The sequence below is a fragment of the Benincasa hispida genome, chromosome 1 (assembly GCF_027475165.1).
Source record: "Benincasa hispida cultivar pf3 chromosome 1, pf3_genome.v1.1, whole genome shotgun sequence".
Classification (NCBI taxonomy): Eukaryota; Viridiplantae; Streptophyta; class Magnoliopsida; order Cucurbitales; family Cucurbitaceae; genus Benincasa; species Benincasa hispida.
The window spans coordinates 31,864,457-31,876,565 of record NC_143478.1 but is presented as its reverse complement, the minus strand read 5'-3'; positions in this window follow the sequence as shown (position 1 = coordinate 31,876,565).

Here is a 12,109-nt window from a genome sequence, read left to right as displayed (position 1 = left end):
CTGAAGATGGGGAGGCACCATGGGACCATGTAAATAGGCTGTTAAAAAGTTAAAGTATTCATGGTTGCGCTCCGCCATTTGTCACTGGTTCAGGTGGATGGTGAAGATATTGCGTTGAATATTAATCAGCACCTGTCGCGTCATCGCATGACTGCGTTGCAACTTTGTATTGCTCTCTTGTAGCTCCGTTATTTTATAGCAAAAGAAATTTTGTTGTTGAGAGAGAAGAGAACGCATCTCTGCTAGGTCAGCAACAAGGGTTGCGATGGTGGGATATGCCTACGATGTTTCACCAGCAACGGTTTAAGGTTAAGCGAAAGTGCCTTCTCCCAAACCATATGGGTCGTCAACATGCAGCGGTGGAGGTGAAAAGTGAGGTGGAGATGAATGGAGGGAAGATGCTACTGGGGATGCAGTAGTTGAATCAAGAGCAAGAAGGAGATTGGTAAAGTGTTTCGGAAGGGAGGAAAGGGGTTCCATCGGAGGGCTTGGAGGGCGAATGATTAAAGGTAAGGGGTCCAAAGGTATTTGGTCTTGCATTGATTGATCTTGGACTTTTTCCTTCCCCTTATCATTTTTGTGCTGCTTCTTCGGCTTGGGTTGTTGCGGCGCATTCAGATCGCTGAGGGGCCATTTGGGTGGAAGCTCGGGACAGTGAGGGGAGTCCTTGAGAAGCATTCTCAAGATCTTCACATGAATGAGACCGTGGACTTCCGACATGGGTTCTTCGTCAATGCCTACACCCATAGAGAGGCATAAGCTCAAAATCGTCCATGGGAAGAAGTATTGTCCCCTCACACAGCCTATAAAGCCTCGAATTTGCTTCGTAATCATCTGGCCTACATCAATAGGAATGCTACACGCAATACAATATGTGGCCATCACTCGATCCCTTGAAACTGTTTTATCATGCGATGTTGGGATGAGTCGCTGTTTCACCAAGTAAACCCAAAGACGCGCTTCTGGAAGCAGTTTGTTGGACGCAAGGGTCTTAATGCCTTTCAAAGATACCGACAATTGACTGTCCGGTTGCGTTAATTCTCTCAGCGCATCCTCCGTTTGTGCTTCATCAGGATCATCAATTATTTTGTTACCCGGTGCATCCGGGATGTCCTTCATCTTATATAATTCATTGATATCCCTTGTGCTGAATGGCACTATCCACCCTTTCATGATCACCGCATCTTTGGTGTCATGGAGCCGGCCATGATAGAAGGCCCTCACTACCGTAGGAATTATGATGGGTGGGCATTGGAAGAAAGTCTCCCACCCATGCTCCAGCACAATACTTGTAATCAAATCAGGTAGTGGTGTTGACGCAAGAAAGAAACCTATCTCCATCATCATGTCATCATTTTCCTTCTTTATTGATGGGCGCCTCCTGGTCGACACAAGCTCACTTCTTCCAACTTTTGCTTTGCCCTTTTCTTGAGCCAACGCAAGGCGGGACTTTTATCTTTGTTTGCATTCTCATTCCTTGCGCTGCTCTTCTTCTTCCTTTTTCCACTTCACAACTTCTTTTCTCTTATTTTCTCTTATGCGCTGCACGTTGGCCTTGCGCCGTTTTTCCTTCTCCTTCTTCTTCTTCTTCTTTTCTTCCTCTTCTTCTTGTCTCATCTCTTTCTCAAACTGCTCTGAGGCAAGCAATATGTGTTGCTCATCCTTAAGCCTTTTTCTTTCTTCTTCTGCTGATATTGCGTTATTATGGTGCACCTTCTCATCGTGGAGTTTTCTTGCTAGATCGTCTGATGCAATGATTTGGCACGCTCGTAACATCTTTTCTTGTTTCTTCTCTTCTTTTCTTTTCCTATTTTCCTTCTCCTCTGCTATGCGTTGCAAAAATTACGGGTCACTTGTTGACCCTTGCGGCGCATTCTCATTGCGACACCGCATTAGAGGGGTAATGTCTGGATCTTTTTTGTCTTCAGTTGCAACCGTCCTGATATGCGTTGATGACATTTGAGGTTGCGTTGATTCTTTTTCTTGTGGTGACACCCTCTCTTCCACCCTTGCGGTGGTGGATTCTCCATCGACATCTGGGCTTTCCACCCTCTTCCTCTTCTCTTCTATCTTTAGGCGCTTCTCTTCTCGCTTGTGCTGCCTTTTCTCATTCGACTTCTTCTCTTTCTTTTCCTTCTTTGACCGGGCATCTTTATCTTCTTCTACCCGTTTCTCCTTGCTTTTTCTTTTCTTCTTCCCTTTAGCCCTCTCCGGTTGCTTCTTCTCTCTCACCTCCTCCAAAATGACCCTGATTGGTCCCTCATACAAGTCTGTTGGAATAGTCTCCACAGGATCCACAACGGCCAGGGCGCTTCTTCACGATGCTTCTGCAATCTCCTCCTCCGAAGGCAGGGGCTGATTTACTACTCCAGCTTCGGGTAGCTGCCCATCTCTCTCTATGTTAATTAAGATGCTCCCAAATACTTCTTTGTCATCTCTTCTTTTCTTCTTACTTTTCGATGACGGTACTGGGAGTGGGGAACTCTCCGTGCTCGAACCCTCTTGGATTAGGAGTGATTTGGCTACATAAGGTTTTTGCCACGATTTTTCGGCGATTCTTTGGACAAGCTTGAGTTGGGCGGCAAGGCGACGACTGGCAGCAAGAAATGCCACCTCTCATGCAGTGACGGAGGCTAAGGAAGGTGATAAAGGTAGGGAAGATGAATGTGAGGATTTCTTAGCCATGGTTTCGATTGAGTGGAAGAGTTGGAAAATTCTTAGGACTTAGGAAGAAATTTTGACGGTCTGGTATGCAGAGAGTTTCTTAGGGTTTCTTTTCGAAAGGGATTCAAATAAACTTCCTCAAATGAAGGGGAGGGGGGGATTTATAGGTTGGTCCTTGATGGGCCCAACGGAATCCTTTCGTGGCAGGCTTCGAGAGTCTCAAAAAGCCTACCGCCGCGCTCCTCGCATTTATGAATTAGCAGAAAAGAACGTCCTTTCGTCTGCTAAGTCATCATTTCCTTTGGAAGCTTAAACGATTTGACTACTCTCTCGCAAAAAGATTTTATCTTTTGTATTTTATTCGGATGGGTGCAAGGTTAAAGATTAACGTAAAGCATCCAATTGGGCAACAATGCATGCATTAGCACAACACACCCCTCAACTCAGCGCATTTCTGGAGGATGGGCGTACGGTATTTCTACCAGTGCACCACTACCTCGACATGGTGCATTTTCGCTAAGGACATGCAAGAATACATACGCGCGCAACACACTCCTCAGCGCAATGCATTTGTGTAAGATGGACGCAAAGTGTATCTTATCAGTGCAAGATACACCTATCATTGCAATGCATACCATATGCTATTAAATTTTATTTATTTATTTATTATTTTTTTATACTTTTATTTCATCAACAACGCAAGTCGATAAGACTTTGCGGTGTTCATTTTCTTTTTATTCAATCATTCACAGAAAATTAGGAACAACGCAAAGCTAAGGTAGAAGAGTAAACAAATTGAACTATGTAGAAAATTAATGCAACTTTATTTAAAGTAAAAGTAATTTCAAAAGGCAGTAAAGACTATCTCAAGAAAGCAGTAAATAATGCAATGAAGAAAGCGGTAAAGGAAAGCAATAGAGAAAGCAATTAAAGATAGATGTTAGGGATGCTGATTGAAAGACAAATTCCTCAAGATTACCGCAATTCGCATCCCCGCAGGTGGTCAGACTTGCCTGCACAATGTCATCAGGACATTGTTCCTTCTCATGAGATCTTGAGGCATTCGAATTACTTGGCAATGTTCTCAGTGTTCGATTGCGAAGTTTGGCTGCCAATTGCCCTACTTGTACCTCTAAGTTCCTTATCGAAGACACCTGTGATTGCATGGCCACATCATTTTTCTCAATGTATTGTTTTAGTAGGGCTTCCAAGGATGATGAATTTACAGAGGCATTTGATGTGGACAGTTGGTTATGCGGTTACCGTTGGTGACTCTGATTTTGATTTTGGTGAAAAGATGGAAGATTTCCTCAATTCCCTGAATTACTATTCTGATGATTCCTCTGGCCTCCTTGGTCATTGTTACCTCCCCAACCGAAGTTAGGGTGATTCCGCCAACCTGGATTGTAAGTTTGTTGTAGGGGTTGTTTTGGATGGCAAACACTGATTGCCGGTTTGATGGGCACATCTCTGCAGCATGACCCCCTCCGCATTGTGCACTGCTAATTGCTGCCACTTGTGTCAACGCATTAGTTTACACTGCACCCTGAGAGAGGGTACCTTGGTTTATTGCCATCGTCTGGAGGAGAGAGGTTGCTGTGGCCATATGTGCGGCCAATGTTGTCATTGTATCAGCTGGTACAATGGCATTTTCAGTTCTTCTTCTCTCGAGGCTTCTTCCCACATACCCATCGTCCACCCAATCATCCGTGTTTTACGAAATGCGATCCAAGATGACCTTGGCTTCAGTGTAGGTCTTATCCATAAATCCCCCCGCTGCGGAGGCATCAGCAACAGCTTGCGTTGATCGATTTAAGCCATTATAGAAGGTCTCCATTAGAACGTAATCAGGAATCCCGATATGCAGATAATTCTTCACCATCTTCTAAAACGCACCCAGGCGGTGCTTAGAGTCTCATTCTCCATCTATTCGAAATTCAGCACATCCTTCTGTTTCCTTACGTTGATGGATTGTGGGAAGAATTTCTTCATGAACCACTCCACCAACTGATTCCATGAAATGATTTTGTTTGGCTCCAACGAATGTGCCCACCTCTTTGCCTCATCCCTCAGTGTGTACGGGAAGAGGTACAGTCTAATTCCCTCAGAGGTAATGCCAGGAATGGAGAAAGTGTTGCACATCTCCACAAAGCTGGTCAGATGGGCATGCAGGTCTTCTCCTTGTAGATTTCCAAACTGTCCCGCTTTATTTCAAAACATGGGTTCTCCTCAACCATTGGTCTTGAGATTCCGAACGAGAAATCATAAAGATTTGGCGCCGCATAGTTCCTCATAGGGATGTTGCAGTCTGCGGCAAGAAAAACAGGATCTTGTGCTGGCTGATTTGCCCCTTGATTTTTTTTGGGCCTTTCATTGTTAGCCATGTTTACTCTTCTTCGCCTAATTCGGTTCTGGTGTGCCCTTGCGCGAAAAGTACGCTCGATCTCTGGGTCAACTTCGAATTCTGGATCAGTTCCAGTACTCATAAACTATCAGCCTGCTCTTCGCGATAAACAGACAGTAGAGCAGAGATCTGTCCTGCAAAATACCACAAAAGTATTCAACACTAAACCGTTACCAATCCCCGGCAACAGCGCCATAAACTTGTGCGGATAATTTTTAATCTTTAAGCATATGGACAATGATGAATATGAATGCATGAACAAGTTCATGTTCCCGGCAACGGCGCCATAAACTAGTAAGGATACAAATGGATATGTTATTATGCTGTGTTATTGTATGTGTCACTTATGCACACTACTGATGAAAGAATGAATGATACAAGCTCATGTTGCCATAAACTTGTAACGGTAATTTTATAATTCCTTTCTTTATCCGACTCTAACGCATGGCTTATGAATGAAAGTGTGATGCTCTATGCACTCAAGTGCTTTGCGATAAAGATATTTTGCGATACTACGTTCTAAGTGTATGCATTGATAGTGATATACTTCGTAGTATATGATGATATAGTGCGTGTCACAAGTTTCCTTACAATGGAACGAAGTATAATTCCAATGCAAGTTTCTCAGAATGATCCGAGGTCGAACACGAGGATTGTTGTCGTTAGATGCGATACTAATGTGGTATATGCGACTGTTTACAATAAAGAATAAAGAATTTGGTTTATGTGGAAATGTAAATTGCGCTGAAGTAAAATTGCGTTGATAAAATAAAATGCGTTGATAAAATAAATGTCTAAACTACTATGCTACAGGATGAGGACTGGCTGTGAATTTGTACAAAAGAATCTAATGAATGTGATGGCAAGTCTTGTGAATGAATCAGAAAGAGAATGAGTAGAGGGAAAGAACATCGCAAGTTTGTCAATCTCGTTAAGGACGCAACTAAGGTTTTGCTTTCTCTTGGCGTACACCTTTCAGTGATCGGCCGCATACCCATACGTTTATGGTGAAACAGAGATGAACGTAATGAACGCAAGGTTGTTTCCATCTCTGGAAATACTTCTCGCTTTAGTTAACGCATTCTTCCAACCTTCTCTCGATAGGCAGAATAACATCTTTACCTCTGCTCTCAGAGGTGAAGATGCCATCGAGCATGCTTTAGCTAAACTTAGTCGATTACCTTAACGCAGATTAACTCACTCACTTAATTCTTCCTCTTTACCCAGGGGATTAAGAACACATGATGGAGAAAATGGATGATAAATGTATGGAAAGGAACAAAGAGATGAGAATGATGACAATAATAGCATTTAAATCTAAAGGTAAACATTTGATACATGATTTATGAATGAGAGATTAAAGAAGATGAACACAGTACATGAAATGAAAGAATAGAAACAAATACAGAAAGAGTGTCAACATCTTGACACAGATCCCGATCAGAGATGATTTGCTTGTCGGCGTATTGATGAAGTGGAGAGGAAAGCTTCCCTCCCAGGCTTGCTTTCCCAGTGAAGTGACCCTTTTGCACAGAGCTTCAGCTTTGGGAATCGGAAGAATTCCTTGCTCGGAGACTCACTTTTCAGCCTTGTCTCATCGTTCTCCCAGATTTTCTCTGTAAAGTCTCTTCAAACTAACCCTCTTTGCAATGAATTTAAGGAAGCTATTTATAGACAAGACCTTGGCTTTTTGAATTGGTTGTCCCACTGTGTAATTCTGATAATTCCTGTCATGGCGTAATGGAAAAGTCCTTTTTGCTCCACGATCAATCTGTCAGAATCGTACAGCAGAAAGTTGTACACTTGTCATAATCGCCCGCGAATGCATTGCTCTTCACATCTTTGATCAATCGCCGAATGCGGTGTTGTTATTTTGATTACTACATGCAGTGGAAATACGTTGATCTCTATAGTCCATGATCGATCGTCACATGCGCGGCCATTGCGTTGATCATTTCTTCGTTCTTGATAGATTGACGCATGAGATGTAGATGCATTGTACATTTTGTCCTCGAGTCATTAACACATGTAGTGACCTATTTCCTGTAAAATAGAGACTGGAACATTCTATTTCGCCATCGCAATGGGGTGGATGCGTTTACGACATTTTATAATTTTCGTATTTCTCAGCCAATTCTTATACTATCGACGCAACTTTCCCTTCTTTTTGCCGCAATATATAAATAAAATAGGATAAATAACTTGTATTTCTACAAGTTATCATCACTCCAAAACCATTATGAAAGAACAAAGCATTTACAAACAAACAACAACAGTTATGCATTATCGAGTAAAACATAGCAGGCTTTTAAGTTAAATACACAGGGAATCGAGTGACATACCTTTGAAGTGTTGGGGTTGATGCCCTAAATCTCGTAGGGCCCTGTAGTTTGTAAACACGTGTATGAACAAACATTTGTGATATTTTCTTCACTGTTGTCTATGAAATATGAGATATTTTAGTTGTATTAACCACAAACCAATAAACTAAGATCCCTGGTTATCGTTAAAACTTAAGCATGTATGTAGAGACATACAAGTGGATCATGCCTTAAGTGGTAACCTAAATGGTTTGTAATATATGGATAAATGAGGGAAACCTTATCCTGGTGAGATTACAGATACGACCCACTTTGTAGATGTTACCAGTGCTGTAAAGTGCTACAGATAGTCTAATTCTTATCATTCATGTGGAGACATGCGAGCGGGGGTATCCTATACAAAGGAGTTTGTATAAGACCGGACCACGAAATTTTTAGTCTTGTTACATAATGCCGTTCATGACAGAGACTTTTATTTCACTAGGATGACCATAGGTAACATGATCTTAATCCTGAGTGAGTTGGGAACTTCTGTGTATAAGGCCGGTTCTTTGATTTGCATAGGTGTGAGTATCCAGATTGCTGACTCAAACCTACCACTTTGAGGATTCGTCTGATTGGAGAGCTGGGAACTCAGTTACATAGGATGGAATTCACTCCTTCCCCGAAGCAGGATAAGTAGATAGATTGCTCCCTTAAGGGCTGATTCCAGAGCATGAACAATGTAGCGCCACACACTTTCTAATGACCCAATAACTGTTCACTCATACTAGGACTATGATGTATTGTTCATTAGAGGAATCCGTGGTACTTAAGAAGTTAGATGTAACTATAGGGGAAAAATGGTAAATTGACCCAGTTGTACTTATGAGCAATCTGTGAAGGGTTATCGTACTTTTGATTGGTTATATCCAATGGACACATAAATATATCTGTAGTGCGAAGAGTGCAGCTGTCAGTCTTTAGTGGAGTGCCTGGCAGTTAACACATGGTGGATATCGTGATTTAAAAGTTTAGTCAGTTATTCACGTACCATTGGAGCTTCAAGCTACAGATCCATAAGGTCCCTTTGGTAACTCAATGGATTCAAGTTGAGAACTAATTTTTTGGTTAGTTTGAAGTGTTCAAATCAACAAGAACGAATTTAATTCTTGGTTGTATTGAATTGCATTTTCATTCTTGGTGGGTTTTAAGTACGTCTACATTATGTTTAAATGGTTAATGCTTTTGTGGATGTGGATTAATGGAGTTTCTGGGATGATTGCCTCTGGTTATTGTTTTCTTTTACATTTCAAAGTTAATTGTGATGACCCCTATGTTTTTGGGCATATTAACTTGCTATCGAGTCTGTAATTCAAAGAGTTTGAGTCAGTATGAGTTGCTCGTGATGAAGCTTCAAGGCATGGAGATGCAGTTTACTTCGAGGAAGAAGAAGACTAAGAGTTGGTCAGATCGTGTAGCCCAGGCTAAATGATCGTTTAGATTTGGCTAAATGACCGAGTAGAAAAGTTCTAACTCGATCCTATAGCATTTACTAAACAATTGTATGGCTAATGCTAAACGAGCGAGTAAAGTGTTTACCCAATCGGTTGGCGTTGGCTACTCGATCGTGTACACTATGGGGGTAAACGATCGTTGAGTATAGGATACTCGTAGCAAGGTAGGTGTGTGCACTAAACGATCATATAGGCCAGCATGCTTCATCGCATAGTCACTGGTTACACGATCACTTGGTAAGTGTTACTCAGCACTTGCTCTTCGATCGTCTAGACGATCATACTTCATCACATAGTTGTCGTATACTTGATCGTTTAGGCTTGCATTTAAACTTGGTGCACTGCATGATCGAGTGGCCTTCATGTTTCATCGTATAACCAAAGGTACTTGATCGTTGCTACACTATCATGGTTACTCGACCAACTTTTCTAGACAATAACAAGGAAAAGCTACACGATTAGGGGGCGAGGCTTCGCCCGGGCGATTCAAGACCTGGTTCGCCCATTTAAACCGGTTTACTCGATGGTTTATATAATAGATAGTTTTTATTTCTGGTTTTTTTAGGCTAATCATACTGGTCCATTAATTTTGGTGAATGTACATGAGATGTATGTTTAAATAACATGTCATATAGTATGCCATATAGTTTTAAATCCGACCATAGGTTATGCATTTGTCATGCATCATCTCTATATTGTAAGAGTTATGATATAGTAGCTTGCATGATTAAATTACTACAAGAGCATGCTCATGCATCATATAATATAAGAGTTATATTTAAGCATGCATTAAGCATATTCATGCATCATCTTTATATTATAAATGTTATAGTATAAGGGTGTATGGAAGAAAGTATGTGTAGTTCATTATTTTTTATATAAGATTTATATATAGTAATAAATGGACATTGCATGAAGCATGACACATAGGTTAAATTTATAAGAGTTATAAGAGTTATAGTAAGATTTTGGTTGTTTCTTTTATAAGAGTTATAATGGAAATTAGAACTATAATCAATAAGAAAGACATACATGCATGTAAACTTAGGCTTGAATCATGTTTTAAAAGAGTTTTAAAATTTGATGGAGATAGACCTAAGATCACTGTTCTAATGAGATTAGAAACCTAAGTTAATCTTTTAATCAGTTTAATAGGAATAAATTGACCAATAAAAGATTAAATGTGTACCAAATCTATCTATAAGGGACCTTTTGTCTAAGACATGTTCTGTTAGGCTAGGGTACTTAAGCTGACTAAAATGGAACACCCCTACCTGAGAACCTACCTAGAAAGGTGAATAGATAGATTTGTTTCATGCATACAAATTTGATGATAGTATGTTAAAGTGTTTAATGGGACTTGATTCGAACTTGTTTAATTATCAAAAGCAAGAGTTGTTTTTTAGCAAATTAAACTCACACTTAAATAAAATCAGTAGCTGGATTGTCTAAGTTAGTGAATCCCTAGGTAGAACATTCAGCGGGAGGTACTTAAGGTATATGATACTTCACTTAAACCTCTTCACGTTTCTCCCTAATGTTTACACTATGAGATATATCCTCGGCCTCGAGACACCCTGAGAGTGTCCCCCTAAAGAATGGTGTTTGGGTAGGTCAATACCAAGGTGATGGAGAGAATGTTCATAGTAAGTGGGAGCGAGATGTGTGACAACATATCCCACAGTCTCTCTCCTTCGGTTGGATAACGTTTTGTGTATCGCCTTGAGGCATCCTGGGAGTGTCCCCTTAAAGAATGGCAGTTTTGCATGACTCTTTATTTGATCTCCTGTATAGAATAAGATCACTTTAGTATCTTGTCTTAATCTGGTTTTTGCCTATGGTGGGCGCATTAAGACGGTAGTCTATGGCCTAAAATGAGAGGCTACACTTATGCAGAATTGTTAAAGGTTGACAGTTCATGCCCGAAAAATGGTGACTATTAGAGTTAGTTACAAGAGTTGTTTATGTCCAGTGAAGAGGCACATGATCACTCCACTGGTGACTTTTGTCCTGCTTCGTTGGGGCATCATTGCAAAATAGTTCCCTTAGGGTACATTACAACTATTTTGCTAAAACTAAAACTGGTGTTAAAAGCGGTAATGCATAGAATTATTAAGTTTGTTCATTTTTTTCAGCAACTTTAAAATGGCAACAGTCACATTAGCTATACTGAGTGTCGATAAATTGACTAGTGAAAACTACACTAGTTGGAAAAACACGATTAATACCATACTTATCATTGATGACCTGAGATTCGTCCTTACGAAGGAGTGTCCTCCTATTCCAACTCAGACCGCTCGAAATGTTTGGGAGACATATGAGAAATGAATATAGGCGAACGAGAAAGCCTGAGCTTATGTCTTGGCCAGTTTGAACGATGTTTTGGCGAAAAAGCATGAGCCTGTGGTCTCTGAGCATGAGATCATGGAGTCCCTACGACCAATGTACGAACAGCCATCTGAACAGCTCAAGCACGAAGCTTTGAAATGCGTCTTCAACTCCAAAATAGAGAAGGGTACATCTGTTCGAGAACACATTCTGAACATGATGCTCCATTTCAATGTGGCAGAGATGAATGGGGCCCGCATCAATGAGGGCAGCAAGGTTAGCATAATTCTACATACGTTGCCAGATAGCTTCCTGCACTTTGTCAGCAATGTTGTGCTAAACAAAGTTGACTATTCCCTTACAACTCCCCTCAATGAGTTTCAGACATTCCAATTCTTGCTAAAAAGCAAGGAGAAAAAGGTTGTGAGGGAAATGTTGCTTCATCATCTAAGATGTTCCATCAAGGTTCGACCTCAGGAACTAAGTCTGCACTTTCTACTTCTAACACTATCAAGTGGAAGAAGAAGAATGGTGGTAAGAGAAAAGGGAAGGCACCTACTAACCCACAACCTGCCGCACAGCGAGATAGACGACCAACACCGGTTGAAAAAGAAAAATCTTTCCATTGCAACCAGGATGGGCACTGGAAGCGGAACTATCCTTGCTGGTTGAAGGAGAAAAAAAAGGCTAAGGCCAAGGCAAAACAAGGTAAATATGATTTATTAGTTTTGGAAAATTGTTTAGTGGAGAATGGTGTTTCTGCCTAGATTATAGACTCTGGGCCACTAATCATGTTTGTTCTTTTTTTCAGGGGATTAGATCCTAGCAACAGATTGAGGCTGGTGAGATCACGATGCGAGTAGGCACCGGGCACGTTGTCTCAGCTATGGTAGTGG